This window comes from Hemicordylus capensis, chromosome 1 (genome assembly GCF_027244095.1).
Source record: "Hemicordylus capensis ecotype Gifberg chromosome 1, rHemCap1.1.pri, whole genome shotgun sequence".
NCBI classification, from domain to species: domain Eukaryota; kingdom Metazoa; phylum Chordata; class Lepidosauria; order Squamata; family Cordylidae; genus Hemicordylus; species Hemicordylus capensis.
Window position 1 is genome coordinate 186,290,623 of NC_069657.1, and position 16,948 is coordinate 186,307,570.

The window sequence follows — 16,948 nt, forward strand, 5'->3', positions numbered from 1 at the left end:
AACCTCTACATTCCCACAAATCCTACTTCCACCATCCTCAATGAAAAAAGGATCTATTTCAAGGCAACTGGACTTCACAGGCTATTGACTCATACTTTCCAAACACTGTACCTCAAATCCAAAAGTGGAGTTTTAAAAACTGCATTTGTTTTCTAGTTTTTAATACCGCAGAAGCTTGTAACATTTTCTTTTGGCAGAGCAGAAGATATTTCCACCACCCATCAGACATCTGTATACAAAGCAGCCACATTAGTGCAAGTGAAATGGATACTGAGTTAATCTTTCTAAACCCAACCTTAATTTAATGGCAGTATGATAATGATTTGTAATAATTAACAGAATAAACACATTTTTAAATGTGCAAAGAAGCATGGCACTCAAATACTGGAATGTATTTCTTTTCCTTTCTTTCTGTCACATACAAGTTTCTGTCTCAACAGCTGGCTGTACCTGGTAAAGATGCCAACAGCTGTTAGAAATAGAGTGTTCTGCCATTTGTGAGCATTCTGTTGAGCCAGATATCTTGGACAATTTCCATTCTGTTCCGTAGACCCACATTAGAGGCTTATATTTAATAAGCTGATGGGAATACAGTTAGTTTAAGAGAAGAGCTGGACTCTAAACAGCTGTTAGCCATCGGCATCAGGGGGGCAATAAGGAAGCCCTCCAAGTACTTACTGCCCTCTTAAAGTCAAAGTCAGATGGCAAGTATATTGTCATTGCCTTTAGAATTTGAGTCATGAGTCTGTATTTCAGATTAATTAGCATTTCTCACACAAGCTTTGCCATTCCAAAACACCAAGAGATTAGTATTTTCCCTGTGAACTTCATTGCTAGCAATATTTCTTCAGAGACAGAGAAAGAAGGGGAAAACTCCAAATGGGATAAGGTCGTATTTTCAAACGCTGTCAAACAAGGCTACTGTTTCATTTCTCCTTTCTAGACATTGTAAATTGATGATCTCACTCCCCTGTTGAGCTCCCTGCTGAAATGGCATATTATGTCTTTCCAAAATAAGTAAATTGATCTTGAGCTCTGTAGTAGGGGTGTGCGTGGACTGGTTGGGGCGGTTCGGTTTGAATTCTCACCGAACAGTGGGTATTCAAACCAGTTTGGTCAAACCAATTGGCTGGGCTGGTTAGTTTGCTGAACCAGCTCAAACCAGTTCGAAGCAGTTCACAATCGAACCACTCAAATCAGCCCGGTTCGAACCAGCTATCGAACTGGTTCTGCATATTCCTACTCTGTCGTTTTTGTTACTATTTGGTGTAAATACTTTAACATCTTCTATTTTTCTCAGTACTCAATAGGAAGTTAAAGAAGCATCTCTACCCAAGAACATAAGAGCCTTGCTGATCAGACCAAAGGTCCAGCATCCTATTTCATACTGTGCTCAGCTGGGTGCTTCTGGGAAGGCCACAAACAAGGCATGAAAGCAGTAGCTTTCCTTCCTTGTTGCCCCATAGTATTCAGTGATATACTGCCTCTAAACAAAGAGGTTTCATTTAGTCACCATTTCAAAAGCCATTGATAGGATATTCCTCCATGGATTTGTTTAATCCCCTTTTAAAGTCATTTAAATCAGTGGCCATCATTGCATCTATGTTAATTACATATTATGTGAAGAAGTGTTTTCCTCTGTCTGCCCTGAACCTCTCTTTGATTGCTTGTGAAAGACAAGGGGTGTGTGTGTGTGTGTGTGTGTGTGTGTGTGTGTGTGTGTGTGTGTGTAGATAGATAGATAAGACAGACAGATAGATAGATTATGTGCAAGCACAGAAAAACATGCAGAAGTTGATACTAGGTGCCTCAGTCAGCATTTTGAGAACCTCAGCCTTCTTCCCCCACCCCCACACACCTTTATTTATATATTTTAAAAACATAATTATTGCCTATGACTGTGAAGATAAGCTTCAGAATATAGAGGCAGTGTCTGACAAGATCTCAGAGGCCAGAGGCTGTGAAAGGGGAAAACAAAGCACAATTTCCCGTGGGTAGAATTGAGAGTATGGAGCTTTTGTGCCCTGCATAGATCTGCCAGGCCATAGCCTGTAAACAGCAGAATAAATCATGTGACTATATATCCATTCATTTGATTTGCATACTTCATTCAGGTTGCAGAATTCGAGGTTCCTAGGAACATAGTTCAGATTACCAAGGGTAGAGTGTTCATTTTGAGTGCAATGTAGACCTCTGGTGAATTGGTAAAGGATATCAGTGCAAATGCAATTATCTGGTGCTTGTGCAGTCCCAATTGGATGTGAAATGAAATGAAATGGCCTTAGAAGCATAAAATAAATATACGATGCTCTTCTCCAATAAAATGGATTCCCCAAGTTACACATAACTGCACCCCAATGTCCACTAAATGCATGGAATCAGTCCTTAAAGTTCTTGCCATGACATGAAATATGAAAAGTGTATTTTTAGATGGCTGCTGTTGGACATCTTGAGTGGCTAAAGTGGCTCGCCTTTTGACCCCACACCTCCCTGAGCACTGGAGATGCTATAATCCCCCCAAATGGACTTATAAGTGGGATATACACTGTATTTATGACAAGTGGACAGAACCTACAGGCTTTAGGCAGAGATTCCAAATCTTTGTGGGTCATGTTATTTGCTTCTGTATATAGATAGCTGGGTTCTGTTTTGGAAGGTCACCCTTATAAGGGAAGTTTTCAAATATTTGCTATTAAATGGGTAAAGCAGGCAAGAAAGAAATAACTCTGTTCCCAGATATCTTGTGGTTTTTCATTAATGATGTGCATCAAGAAAACTGCCTACATATGATTTGTTGTCTCATCTTACTGGGGAACAAAAGCCACATTCCTGTCAATCATGTATGAAATCCAAAAGGAATCCACTGTTAATAATTCACCATTTCATTCCTAGGGAGAACTAGCAACAAACACTCCCCCTACTCACAAACCTTATCCAAATCCCATTGACTTTAGTGGTAAAAGCTGTGACTGACATCAGTGCGCTTATGGGTCACTTCACAATGAAGAAGAAAAAAACACCCTTCAGTGAAAATGAAATGGAATAAATTTAGACAAGTGACACATGGAAGAGAATGGGCCTCATGTGACAAGGCTGACAACCGCCTTGCCAACCCACACCTTCACCTTCTCTGTCTCCAGTAGGCACACTTTATCTGCATTTTGAGCAGAAACAATTCAAGCACTGTCCTGTTGAAGGCTGCTATTTATAACACATCTGGAAGTGCATGGTTGGTGCCTACAAATATGGAAATGCTACAGATAGACTGAGATCTTCAACAAAATCAGAGCTATAATTGAGACTGCAGCCCCTGTCTCCCAATAGCTTCCTTTAGAACAGAGGCACTGGCTTCAATTCAATCGTTTCAGAAGATGTACTTTGGAAATTGTAGCCTGAGGTATCTTAATTGATAATAAACAAAACCAAACCCCTACCTTGGGTTAGAACATACGAACAGCCCTGCTGGATAAGGCCCAAGGCCATCTAGTCCAGCATCCTGTTTCACACAGTGGCCCATCAGATGCCTCTGGAAGCCTACAGGCAGGAGTTGAGGGCATGCCCTCTCTCCTGCTGATACTCCCTTGCAACTAGAGGCATCCTGCCTTTGAGGCTGGAGGTAGCCTATGGCACTCCAACTAGTGGCTGTTGATAGACCTCTCCTCCATGAAGTTATCCAAATCCCTCTTAAAGCCATCCACGTTGTTGGCTATCACCACATCCTGTGGCAGAGAATTCCACAAGTTGATTATGCATTGTGTGAAAAAGTACTTCCGTTTGTTGGTTCTAGATTTCCTGGCAATCAATTTCATGGGATGACCCCTGGTTCTAGTCTCATGTGAGAGGGAGAACAATTTCTCTCTATCCACTTTCTCCACACCATGCATAATTTTGTAGACCTCTATCATGTCTCCACACAGTCGTCTTTTTTCTAAACTAAAAAGCCCCAGGTGTTGTAGCCTTTCCTCATAAGAAAGGTGCTCTAGGCCCCTGATCATCTTGGTTGCCCTCTTCTGCACCTTTTCTAGTTCTACAATGTCCCTTTTATCATTGCTATAGAGTACTGTCCATGTAAAATTAAGGGCAGGCCCATATGTTACAGGGTAGCTGCTGGTCAAGTTATCCCCCCACTAGAAAGTGTAGTAAAATGTTCTGATGTCATCATGCTCTACTTCTCTCCATTCTTCAGTCCATATAAGAAGCTGCCATTGGTGGTGGTAAATGCACCAAGCAATAGCCATGGGATGCAGGGTATTTTTATTACATGCCAGGCAAGGAAGATTGCAACAACGGAGTTCAGTTTTCAGTGGTAGCCCACATTTCAGGCATCTGAATCAGTGGTGTGAATGCTACCCCCACACTGCCAAAGATTGTAGCAGCTCCCACCACCAGCATCATTGTCACAAAATGCCATGCTAATGCCCCCCACCCCACACACTAAAGTCTGGTGGCTACTCGGGAACGGGCCCTTCTCTGTTGCAGCCCCTGGACTTTGGAATGCACTCCCTTTTGAAATAAGAGCCTCCCCATCTCTGGCAACTTTTAAAAAGGCATTGAAGACCCATTTATTCACCCAGGCTTTTAATTCGATTTATAGTTTTAAATAATGTTAATACTGGGTTTTAAATGTTTTCATCTTTTAAATGGTTTTAATTGTTAATTGATTTAATGTTTTAAATGATTTTAATTGTAAACCACCCAGAGAAGCACGTTTTGGGCAGTATAGAAATATTTTAAATAAATAAACAAACCCAGCACCAAATCCTGGCCAGCCACCCCATCTTCTTCTCCTTTTCCTCTCCCTTGTTGTCAGAAAAGTCAACCTTGGGTAGCTTTATCTACACCGCTGAAATTCAGAGAGAACCCTATATTAACAGGAAACCTGGTTTAATTTCAAAGAACTCCCAAAGAAATCAAGTCTGAGCCTGCGCTTTAAAAAAGAACGATCCTTTCATTAATCTGCCATTAACTGACACATGTAATCCAGGTCACAGTGCCATAGACATCATCAGTGAATAAAGAAAGCCCATGTAATGTTGTAAGTATGGTGCTATACTTTGGCTAGGGAGACCCAGGTTCAAATTCCCATTCAGCCATGAAGTGCTTTGGGTGACTTTGGGCCAGTCACTCCTCCTTCATCCTAAGCTACCACACAGAATTGTTGTGAGGATAAAATTGCATCTATGTATGCCACACTAAGCTCAACGCAAGAAGGGTGGGATGGAAAAGTGAACAGCAATACAGGGATGGGGCTGTAACTCTGTCATAGAGCATTTGCTTGCATGCAGAAGGTCCCAAGTTCAATCCCGGTCATCTCCAGGTAAGTCTCCTGCCTGAAACCTTGGAAAGCGGCAGCCCATCAGTGTGGACAATACCGAGCTAGATGGAGAAATGGCCTGACTCAGTATAAGGCAGCTTCCTATGTTCCTATGTAACAAAGGATGGCTTTTTAAAGGTGGTGGCCTAGCAGGTAAGCAAAACCATAGGCACAGTAACTCATCTGAAACCCCCAGCACTATGGATACTAAAAATCCCATGCAGTTTTATTTATTAAATTTGTACACTGCTGTTCACCCAAAGAGAATTTCAACTCAGTTGACAATAAAAAGCATCAGAACAATAGAGCAAGCCAACCATCTAAAGAAAGTCAACAACAACAAAATATAAAACAGCAGTTGCAGTGGAATGTAACTTTCCAATTGAAAACATGTTGAAACCAAAGAATTGCTTTAAAAATATTTAACCTGTTTTTAGAGCAGCTCACAGGAAGGCATTCCATAATTCTGGAATGGCCCCTGAGAAGGCCCTGTTGCTCATGCAGACCAATTTGGTCTCTCAACACAATGGGACCTGAAACATGTTATCAGCTGCTGGTTTTAAACTGCAGCAAGGTTCCTCCAGGAGCAGGATATCCAAGACCCAGGCCATTTAGGATTTCATAGGTCAATGCCTGCCTCTTGAACCGAGCAGGGAAATATAGTGGTAACCTATGCATTTATTTGTTTTATTTATTTAACACATTTTTATATCACCCCATACGCAAGTTCCTGGGTGGTTCACTATCTAAAGACAGAACAATTAAGACATTAACACAATTAAAACAGTTTAAAATACAGATAATACAGATAATACAGAAACTTAAAACTTTAAAACTATAAACTAAAATCCTGATCTAACAGGTATGTTTTCAGGTCCTTCCTAAAAACATCCAGAGAAGGGAAGGTTTTCATTTCATTAGGAAGTGTGTTCCAAAGGCCTAGGGCAACCCGAGAAAAGGCCTGTTTTCAAGTCGCTACTGACTGAGCCATTGGCAACCGCAACCAAACCTCCCCAGATGATCTTAATAGACGGTGGGGTTCATGAAGAAGAAGGCATTCTCTTAACCTCTTTGAGCTTTGGTACCATGGGATTACACTGGCTCATACATGACAGTAATTGAGCAGCAGCTGCAAGAAGATTCTTAGAAGACAATCAGCAGGGTCATAACGAGGGTAAAGTGGCCCATGTTAGGAACATGGAGAGCCCTCCCACTCACGGCAGTATGATCTGCAGCAGTGTACACTCTCAGGTGTGCGTGTGTACCCCCATTCACTCTTCCCCCAGAAGGGGGCCTTAGAGCTCCCCGATCCCCCAGGCCCGGCTGCCTGCTGCTGCCAGTGCCAGCCACCGGCAGCCACAGTCGCTGCCTGCCACTTCCTTCCATTGCTCACTGTGCCTATTCTTCTTCCATTAACTGGGCTCTGGCTGATGGAAGGAGGATGAATGAAACCAAGCAAGCGCGGCCATAGGAGGCAGCTGGCAGTGACGGCAGCCACTCACCTAGCTGTGCCCATCTTCCCTCCATCAGCCGAGCACCCGGCCGATGGAAGGAGGGTGGGCATAGCCAGGTGAGCACAGCCAAAGCAGGCGGCTGGCCACAGGCGTGGCTGAAGGTGGACGGTGGTGGCAGTTGCAGGAGCCCCAGCCTTGGGGAGAAGGCAGCTCTGTGGCTCCTCCTAGAGGCTCAGGGACTCCCGAAGAAGAGCTCGATGGGTTATTTGAACCCATTGGCATGACTACAGTTCTGCCCCTAACAATCGTGCTGAAACCAGCAGATTACAGAGATAAGGGAAAGAAAAGACAGAGAAAGGGATGCAGTTAGATGAACAGTGGAAATAATAAAATAAGCAGGAATGGGCTGGGACCCTTGAATTAAAATACAAGCATTGTTAATACAAAAGACAGACATCTTCAGTTTCAAGGGACAAACTGGGAAGGGCCCGAGAGAACACAAACAAGGCAGAGACTGACTGTGATGGATGGAGCCGGGTTAGATGGAATAATAATGCTATCCTTGGTGCATTTGAATTTCAAGAGATCCAGCTAAAAAGTGCATATCCAGCTCTGCATAGCAAGTCCCTTCCACAAGCAAACTCCAAGATATTTGAGATGTAAAACAGAGGACACAGGGCTGGTGAATGTGTCCATCAACTGTAACCCAGAGAAAGGGTTGCTCTGGAGCTGTCTATTAAGGATGGCAGGAACAGGCTGAGACCATCTGGACACTGACCTGCCCTCTTGTCCCCCTGTATGCTTTGCATGTCAGCAGGGACATACTCCTGTGGGAGCCGGTCACTTCTTTCAAGGTAATGGAATTGGTCTGAGTGTGATGATGCTGGGAAGCATACAGTCGTATGGAATCCTGGAATCCTTGGAATCCTGAGGTACTCCACACCTACAGATAACTCAGGTGAAATCAGATGTAACAATTTAAGTGTGGCGAAAGTGGTTGTTGAACATACATTCATTGCCCTGAAAACACATGTCCCGGAATGTGTGTTCAAATCACTTCTGACTCACTCAGTGTTATTAGGCCACTTCAAATGATACCACCCATAGCACACATGAAGAGGAAGGGCATGCACCAGGACATCCTCCATGGACCTCCCAATGCTCTCTCCATGTGTCTCTTGATCATGCGTGATCACATGTGGGGTTGTTTGTTCAAATGGCCCCTAAACACACCCTCAAAATACTTGTGCGGACAAGTGTTTGGAGCGCATGTTTAGAGGCCTTTCAGAAGAACAACCCCACATAATCAAGGGATGTGCCGGGAGGACATCCATGGCAGACATTCTGACAGTCATGCTCTCAGTGCATCTCTTCCTCTTCACATGTGCTGAGGGTGGCATCCTTTCAACTGGCCCATTATAAACTGTTGGCTTCAGTCTCGACCCTAAGTCAAGGTGTATCTTAAACTAAATCAGAATCAGGTGAACTAGGTGAACATTTGAGGTCTGGTCAACATGAACAATAGATGATGTGTTAAAACTGTTCTGGGTCTCTGAGTAATGGTGGTGATGGGTATGTGTGTCATGGGCAGGCTCACCATGAGGCACCTGCCAGAGACCCAGGGCCATCAGAAAGTCCATGGCCAAGCCCAAAACACAGACAAGTCTAATGCCACATACATTTTATTTCACTTCGAACCCCTGTATTTGACATGAAATGTGAACTAAATTATACCCATATTTCTCATGGGGTTGCTGCTATCAATGGTGTATTAAGATCTGAATATCTACTTAATAAACACAGCATTAAGAAAAATGAGCCTTCTAATTTAGAATAATGGCACACACACACACACACACACACACACAGATAGGTGAGAAGTAAGAAAACGAAAAGCTGTTCTGTATAATGCTTGGAATGCATAGAAATGAATGGTTTGGCTGCTCAGCAGACTTAATTGCAATGCATTTTAATATTATTGATCTATTACAGAAATGATAGATTTATCGCTGATTACACTGCAAAGCAAACGTCCAATTGTTCCTCACAGTAAAGCAAAAGAAGATGAACTTTAGAGAATATCAGGGCACTATTAGACATGTTGTGATTGTTGTTTGTGCAGAGAAAAAAGCATGTGAGAGCTATTAGTGATACAAATGAGCATTTTGACCAATGTAGCTTTTCCGTATGCATTGCACACTGATTTACACAAAATGGTTTTAAATACAGTAAGTATTACTATATCAGAACTGAACCCTTTTGGTGATCCTAGGAGGTCTTGAAACATGGACAAAAGTGTTCATCCATCCCCCTTTCAGCAGGAAACTGCCCTCCCTCTGAAATGGCTTTGTCATCATATAGCCAGATATGATTGACTACCTTGCACCGTAGTGATCATCCATTCAGATGAAAAGAATAAAGCATTGTTCTCCTTTTGAATAATTGTGTGGCATCATCACATAACTAAATCTGATTGACTTTGTGGCATTGTAATGTCTTCACACTAATGAGATAATCCTGATTACTGGAATCATGTGGTACAGAGGAAGAATATGATGTTTTCCAGAGGGGGGAAGGTGTCAATGTCAGAATAGTGCGAGAAGGAACAACAAACAGGAGTAAAAAGGTGTGGGGAAAGGTGAGCATTTGAGGGAACATTTCAGGTTCATTGAAAGCCCCTCTTTCACTATGAAAATAGTCATGAAAATTCAGCAAAGATGAGAAATAATACCCTCTATTTCTCAGCAGAGACAGTTTGACAATCAAACAACACATATTAAATGCTTCTTTGTATTTCTGTCTTTTTAAAACAAAGAAAGCAACTGCATGGCCCCTCCAGATCGAGGCCACAGCATGTGGGAGGGGGTTCATTCCCACCTGTCACTCTGGACCCAACAAAAGTCTCCTCAGAATTGTTCTTTGTCCTGGGAGGGTAGCTGCTATTTCCACCCATAGTCCTGATCTGGATTAGGAGCTGTGGCTGCTGCTGCAGCAGCTACTTTCAGCAGCTATTTTATTTCTATTTGTTTATTAAAACAAAAAGGAAGTGCAAAAACACATTTAACATCACATGTCGCTTGACCTTGAGACTGTACTTCAAACACACTGAAATTTTTTTATCCAGACGAAATCAACAAGGTAAGGGGCTGCATTTCCCTCCCCCCCCGCCCCAGACCTAGCTGGTCAAGACTTTTCTAGGAAAGAAAAAGTTGAGCGGACCCATTTTGTGAATGGTAGATGAGTATGTCATAAATAAGTTCTTCTTGGTTCCATGTAATATTCTAATTTTCTGAGATTGTGGATTTGGGGTTTTCATGAGCTGTACGCCATGATCATCACAATTATAACAAATTAAGGCTTGACTTATCTCGCTTTGCATGTAATGCGTCTGTCTCATATATCAGTTTTACCTTTTAATGGACTTTTGCACGATATTCTAATTTTCTGAGTTTCACCTGTAAGTAAGGGAAGCAAATTGTTTATGAAACCAGTAAGATGTCTCATCAAGCCTGTTTTAATGTTAGTCAACACACATGGAAATAGAATTATGAATATGAAAGAGGGTCTCCTGGACCAATTAGGTCACCTCAAAACCATGACAAGTGGAGTTAAAAAGCAGCTTTTCTGTCTCTTAGGAGGGCCAGCCCTCCCATGAACCAAGATGAAGATTCACTTCACCTCAGACTGCAGATTGGGAGGAACAACAGATCTGGAGCCACCTCACCACTTGCTAACCTCTACTGTAGCCAGCAGCTCTGCAGAATCTCTGGTGGCACCACTATAGCTAGTCCAACTCTTTGGGTGGCACCAACTCTAGCCCAACACCATGGGCAGGAATCTCTCCTTCTGCCCCTGCCTCTTCTGCTTTCTCTCCCTGCTTGGCTACTGCCACTGCCAGACACAACAGCACTTTCACTCGCTATCACCCAGCCGTGAAGAGCAAGGTGCCACAGTAGGAACAGCAGCAACTTCCTATTGAGCCACTCACCCAGTTACCAAGCAACCAGGTAAAGGGGCATTGTGTGTGTGTGTGTGTGTGTGTGTGTGTGTGTGTGTGTGTGTGTGTGTGTGTACGTACTGAGGAAATGGGGTGGAGTGGCATCAAAATGTCCCACACTTTTACCACCTCTAAGTAACTGCCCATTCTGATGCTTTCCTCTGCCGCCCTTCCACAACCAGGGGCAAACAGACCTCAGAGGTGTGGGGAGCACCCTGGCCCTCCTCCACCTGCCAGGGAGAGGGATTGCCCTGTACCTCTCCAGGAGCTTCCAAGGGCCGCCACCTTCCATCTCCTTTGGTTTCCTCCTCAGTGGCTCTGGGTCCCATAAATAGGGCCCTGCACCAAGGGCAATCAGCTGCCTCCTTCCCTGGCTCTTCCCCTGATGTCTAGGGTTCCTCCCTATCCATTCCCCAAGCAGCATCTGAGACTGCTGTCCTCCTTGGCCCCACTCCTTCTTCAAGCATGGTTACATACTGCCATAGCAGAGGGGTGGGGGCTGCTTTCCCTCTGCTTCAGCCAGGACCTGCCGGGTCCTGTCGGGCCATCCCCACTCAGCCATGGGTGGCCTCCCCCTGGGCTTCCTTGCTCTCCCTGTCCTCTGAGGGCGGGCACTACCGATAGCAGGGTCTGGCTCTTCATGGCCTCCGTCCCTGCTGCTGCCTGGCCAGGTGAGTACCCTTTCTCGTCAGGAGATGGCAGGAGGGCCTAATAACCATGCCTTCTCTGGGAGTTGTCCTCCACACTTTGTGGAGAATAACAGGGTGCCTGAAGGAAGGGACAGCCCTCAGAGTCCTGCAAGTTCAAGCATATGCTGATCCTTCCACACATTCCTATGGCTGAAACAGTATGTGCATGGCTGGCTTTCCTCTTTCATTGCACTAGGGAACATCCTGATGGGGAAAATACCTTCCCAGGGGCATTGCTCGTCTTCCAGATGGTGCACTAGAACATCCAACCACAAGTGCAAGAAGCTGCTGCTGCTGGCTTTGCCCCCATATAGTATGGTTGTGAATTAGGTGCTTATGTTTAAAATTGAATCCTCTCTGGAATGCAGTCTGAAGATACTCTCTGGGGGAGTTGCATTCTATCAACTAGGCTGAGGTGGGCAAAAGGATATAGTAGCAGCCTGTTCCCCACAGCTCATTCTAATGATCTCATTCTTGTTCTTGAGCAAGACTTAGTCCCACTACAAAATGCTTCCACATAAACTTCCCCAGCCCAGTATCTCAGTCAGGTTCCTCCTAATTAAGTCCAAAGTGGTGACAACTATGGGTGTGCACAAATTGATTTTTTTGTTTCAATTTGTACCCCCCCAAAAACACCCCCAATTTGTTTTGGGTCTGAATCTGACCCCCTTGAATCACCTCGATTAGATTTGTACCTGAATTTTCCAAATCTGAATCGATTCAGATTTTTAAAAAGGGTCCCAAGGCAAAAAGAGTGGGGTGGTGGTAGTGCCTAATGGGTGGAAGCTACCACACAAATTTCAAAGAAATTGGGCAAAGGGCTGGTTTTTTATGAATTTTTGAAGTTTACACGTCTTTAAGATTTTTCCCATAGGGAATAGTGGTGATTCCAGCAAACTTATAGCTCCACATTGGGGGCATTGGGGTGGCCAAGAATGGGGTGTGGTGGGTTGTAGTGCCCAATGGGTGTGAGGAAGCTACACCCATATTTCAAAGGAATTGGGCAAAGGGCTGATTTTAAAAGAATTTTTTGAAGTTTGTGCATCTTTGGGGCAGATTCGGGGCAGAAAGGGGGTTTGGGGGGCAGAAGAGTGTGTTGGGCGGTAGTACCCCAATGGGTGCCTGCCACAACCCATATTTCAAATGCACTGGGCAAAGGGCTGATTTTTTAAAGAATTTGTGAAGTTTGTGCATCTTTAAGCTTTCCCCCCATAGGAAATAATGGGGATTTCAGCAGCCCCATAATTCAAGTTGGGGGGCACCGGGGTGTTCCAGAGAGAGTGGTGGCATAGTGTACATAGGTTGCCAACCACCCCCATACCCACAAGCCCATGGGGTACTGGGTTTTGTTGTTTCTGAGGTATTCTGAGTGTAGATTCTCTGGTAGCAGATGAGAGTGGATTCAGTTTCAATGACAATGAATCCATCTCATCTGCTACCAGAGAATCTACACTCAGAACACCTCAGAAACAACAAAACCAAGTACCTCATGGGCTTGTGGGTATGGGGGTGGTTGGCACCCTATATGCACTATGCCAACACTCACTCTGGCCTCCCAAGTGGAGTTATGGGGCTGCTAAAACCCCCATCATTCCCTATGGGGGGAAAGCTTAAAGATATGCAAACTTCACAAATTCTTTAAAAATCAGCCCTTTGCCCAATTCCTTTGGAATCTGGATGGTAGCAGGCACCCATTGGGGCACTACCACCCAACCCACTCTTCTGCCCCCAAAGCCTCTTTTCTGCCCCAAATCTGCCCCAAAGACTTACAAACTTCACAAATTCTTTAAAAATCAGCCCTTTGCCCAATTCCTTTCAAATCTGGGTGGTAGCAGGCACCCATTGGGGCACTAGCACTCAACCCACTCTTCTGCCCCCAAGTCCCTTTTCTGCCCCAAATCTGCCCCAAAGATGTGCAAACTTCAGAAATACTTTAAAAATCAGCCCATTGCCCACTTCCTTTCAAATCTGGGTGGTACTCTGACCCACTTTGCACTCCTAGGAGGCACCCACAGGAAGAAATGGGCACTATCTGTCCCCATTGTCCCATAGGGTGGATGCAGCACACATCAACAACAATAGCAACAGCAGCAGAGCTTTGCAAAGAACAAGGTTTCCAAAGGTCACACACATCCACTGTGTCACTCACCACATCCACTGTGTCCCACCATCCCCGCCCCAGAAATGCAACTGATCTGCACACAACAGTGTGAGACAACAACAATGAAATGCACTGCTCCACACACCCCCTCCCAATGCAGGGTAGCAGCAGCCAGCAACAAGCAAGCAAGTAAGTAAGTATGATATCACAGATGCAGCCGACTAGGGCAGCTGACTAGGGCCAACAACAGCATCAAATGTGCCCTGTCCTCCCTTCCACAGGCATTTTTCATCCACAAGCAACAGACACAGTCAGCTACATCTGTAGCACCTGGACATAAACACGGGTTAAGTAAAGATGCAAAACAACATTCTGCCAGTGGAACACGAGGTTTGGCCCTCTACCTCCACAAGTAGAAGAGTTATGATCGATGACAACAATGGCGCACAATTTTTTGGCGCATTTCTTTGACATTTCTGCCACAGATTGGAGCCTGTGGCACCAGCACAACCTATTGTAGATGCAAGCAATCTAGTTTGAATAAAAATGCTGATGATGCTAGAAGTCACAATATGACCCAATCTTCATTGCAAAGAAGGAGAGAGAGAGAGAGAGAGAGAGAGAGAGAGAGAGAGAGAGAGAGAGAGAACCTGTCCTGTGTCCATCCATGAGGTCCCCAAAATACATAGGCACAACAACAAACCAAACCAAGGCATTTGAATTGCAATATATGATACAATAATAACTAGACAGAATGATACGATAACTAGGGAACAGATACAATACAGCAGGCTGCTGGGCAGAGAATATTAATGCTGATAGATTATAGGCACAGAGGGCTGGAAGACAGGCTGTTTTTTAAAAAATGCCCCCCCCCCCAAATCTTTGGAATGGGAAAAAAGAATTATTTTTTAAAACCACAAGGCTACACTACCCTTCTAACCACCTACTAGTAACGAGGATCCCTTCCACACAGAACCCCTGTTTAAACTTCTTCAAAACTAAACAACAAAAACTTTTTAAAATTCAATTGCAACCCAAAACCTCCCTCCAAACAGGGGAAAAAACCCCAAGAATACAGAATTCCAGAGGTGTGTGTGTGTGTGTGTGTGTGTGTGTGTGTGTGTGTGTGTGAGAGAGAGAGAGAGAATGGGATACACTCACTAAGTCTAGGGCTTCACCCATATAACGTGTCCAGTTGTCCACTTCTGTGGTCTGGTCTCTGAGTCTACTCTTTCTTCTTCAATCATCTTCCTGCCTTCTTCTTCTTCTCCAGTCTTCAGATTTGGGGGGCTGGGCGGGGGGCTGAGGCAAAGGCCTGGAAAATCGGGGGGGCAGGGGGGGCTGACCAGGTAGCCAGTGGCCACAGGGGCTGGGGCTGCTGGTAGCTGCTGGCACAGACAGGCAGTGATTCTCTCAGTCTCAAGGGGGTAAAAAAAGAATTCTTCTCAGGATTCAACAAAAAAATAAAAATGCAATGCAGCAGAGAGATACATTTTAATCCATCCCCAGGCTGGTAGCCACACTAGCCACTAGCCAGCAGGGGCAGGCAGTCAGTCTGGGTGGACAGGCTGGGCTCAGGCTGGCAAGGCAGAAGGCAATAGGCATATGGCATGTCATGGCATGGCATGGTGGCAAGCAAGACAAAGCAAAGCTCTCTCTCTTCTCCTATGAGGCAGAACAAGGCAGAATGGTGGCTGCTGCCTCTTTAAGTCTTATTGAATGAAAAATCTCTCGAACCCCCCACCCCCACCCTTGTCCCTTCTTCGATCCTTCCCCTGGCCAATGTGGGGTAAGTCAGGAGTGACAAGAGCCAAAACAGCCAATCAGGAACAAGGAGACAATTGTCAGCAGATCAGCCCATGCTTTCCTTTACCAATCTGAAGGCTGGAAGGGTGGGAAATGCAAATCAACGTCAAACACAAAATGGAGACTGCACTCAGAGATCACCACAAAATGAAGGTCCAAAACAACAAATCTTTCAGATCTGAAATTTGGTGTTTTGTTTACAAAACTTTCAGAAGTTGCAGTTGGGCTATTTGTTTTATATACAAATAACCTGAAATGGCCTGATTTGGGTACAGAACTTTCTGTACCTGAAACATTTCGCACATCCCTAGTAACAACTGCCAGCCCTAGTAACAACTGCCAGCCCTAATGTGCAAAAAGAACTTTCTACAAGGAAGCCAATGGAGCAAGGCTTTGGGCCCATTCAGATTCACAGAACACAAGATAACAAATGTGTTCCTAGAATAATGGTTATTGCCTTTGTTTTGTTAACAGGCCATCCTTTGCTCGTCTACTCAGCTTGATGCATCTACAAAGAAAAGAAAATATATATTTGACCTGATCCGTGAACTTTCTGCTGCTAGTTTACAAAACACAGGTCTGGGATATATTTCTTATAGCACCAACACCAAAGACTATCAAATCAATAAAAAGTTTAAGAGTAAGTGCAAGGTCAATCTCTTTTCTTCTCTTTCCACTCAGTAGTCACTCTGCTTCACAAAATGAAAGCACGCAGCAAGGTCTTTGTTCACAGACAACTGAAAGATGGACTCTTGTCAGATCAAGGCTATAGATGCTTGTATAAGCCACCAACATATCCTCTTGGAAGGCCAGGAAGCATCTTTGTTTACCATTTCTCATCCACAAAGGGAACTGAACACATGCTAACCTGATATTTTTGGCCAGCAGTTTCCCAAGTCAACCTCCATAGCCATGTACTTAATTTCTTGCCAGCAGAATAATCAGTCTGCATGAATATCAGATGAATCCTCAGATAATAAGATTACCTAGGGATATTTTCCTCTTTCCTCAATACAAATGTAAATGCTATGACGCAGGGAAATGACTTGTTTACATTTACACAAAATAATCCCTTCGGGACCATTCATGATATAGCCTCAGGCCAGTTCAGATGACCAGCCTTCCCCATGGGATAAGGACATGTGTGCACCTTGAGTGCATACACCTTCCCCCACCCCCTCTCCGTGCACCAGGTATCCATTCTTTAATTGCATGGGGAGGACTATCTGCATACTTTAAACAAATATGTGGAGCGATTTGGATGCTGCCATGCAATTAAAGAACAATGCCCTCAAAGGGGAGCAAAAATGTTCATGCTTATGATGCATGGACATCCTTATCACACAGGGATGGTCAGACACAGTATCATCCTAAATGGCCCGTAACTGGTCACCTGAAGTCAGAAAACATTTGCTATGTTTATCTAGTGCTAGCCCCAGCACCTAGTAAAAAATAAAAACCTTTTTCTGATGTGATACAAAGGATTATGTTTATCAGGCAATGTCTGCAGTTTCACCAGAACACTTCAAGTGCAATATGAACATCACTAACCAACTACTAAAACAGAGCAATAGTTACAGAATA

The 16,948-nt window shown here is 44.2% G+C and overlaps 1 protein-coding gene and 1 long non-coding RNA gene across 3 annotated transcripts in view; one reads left to right on the forward strand and one right to left on the reverse strand.

Annotated features, from left to right (window-relative positions):
* The window catches only part of ACVR1 (activin A receptor type 1), a 248,157-nt gene that overhangs the window by 170,371 nt on the left and 60,838 nt on the right, over positions 1-16,948 (reverse strand). The gene's annotated exons all lie outside the window — the stretch shown is intronic.
* LOC128329199 (uncharacterized) lies at positions 7,671-15,991 on the forward strand. Its single transcript, XR_008309559.1, has 3 exons — positions 7,671-7,700; positions 10,404-10,775; positions 15,839-15,991. It is a non-coding gene; the product is annotated as an uncharacterized LOC128329199 (long non-coding RNA).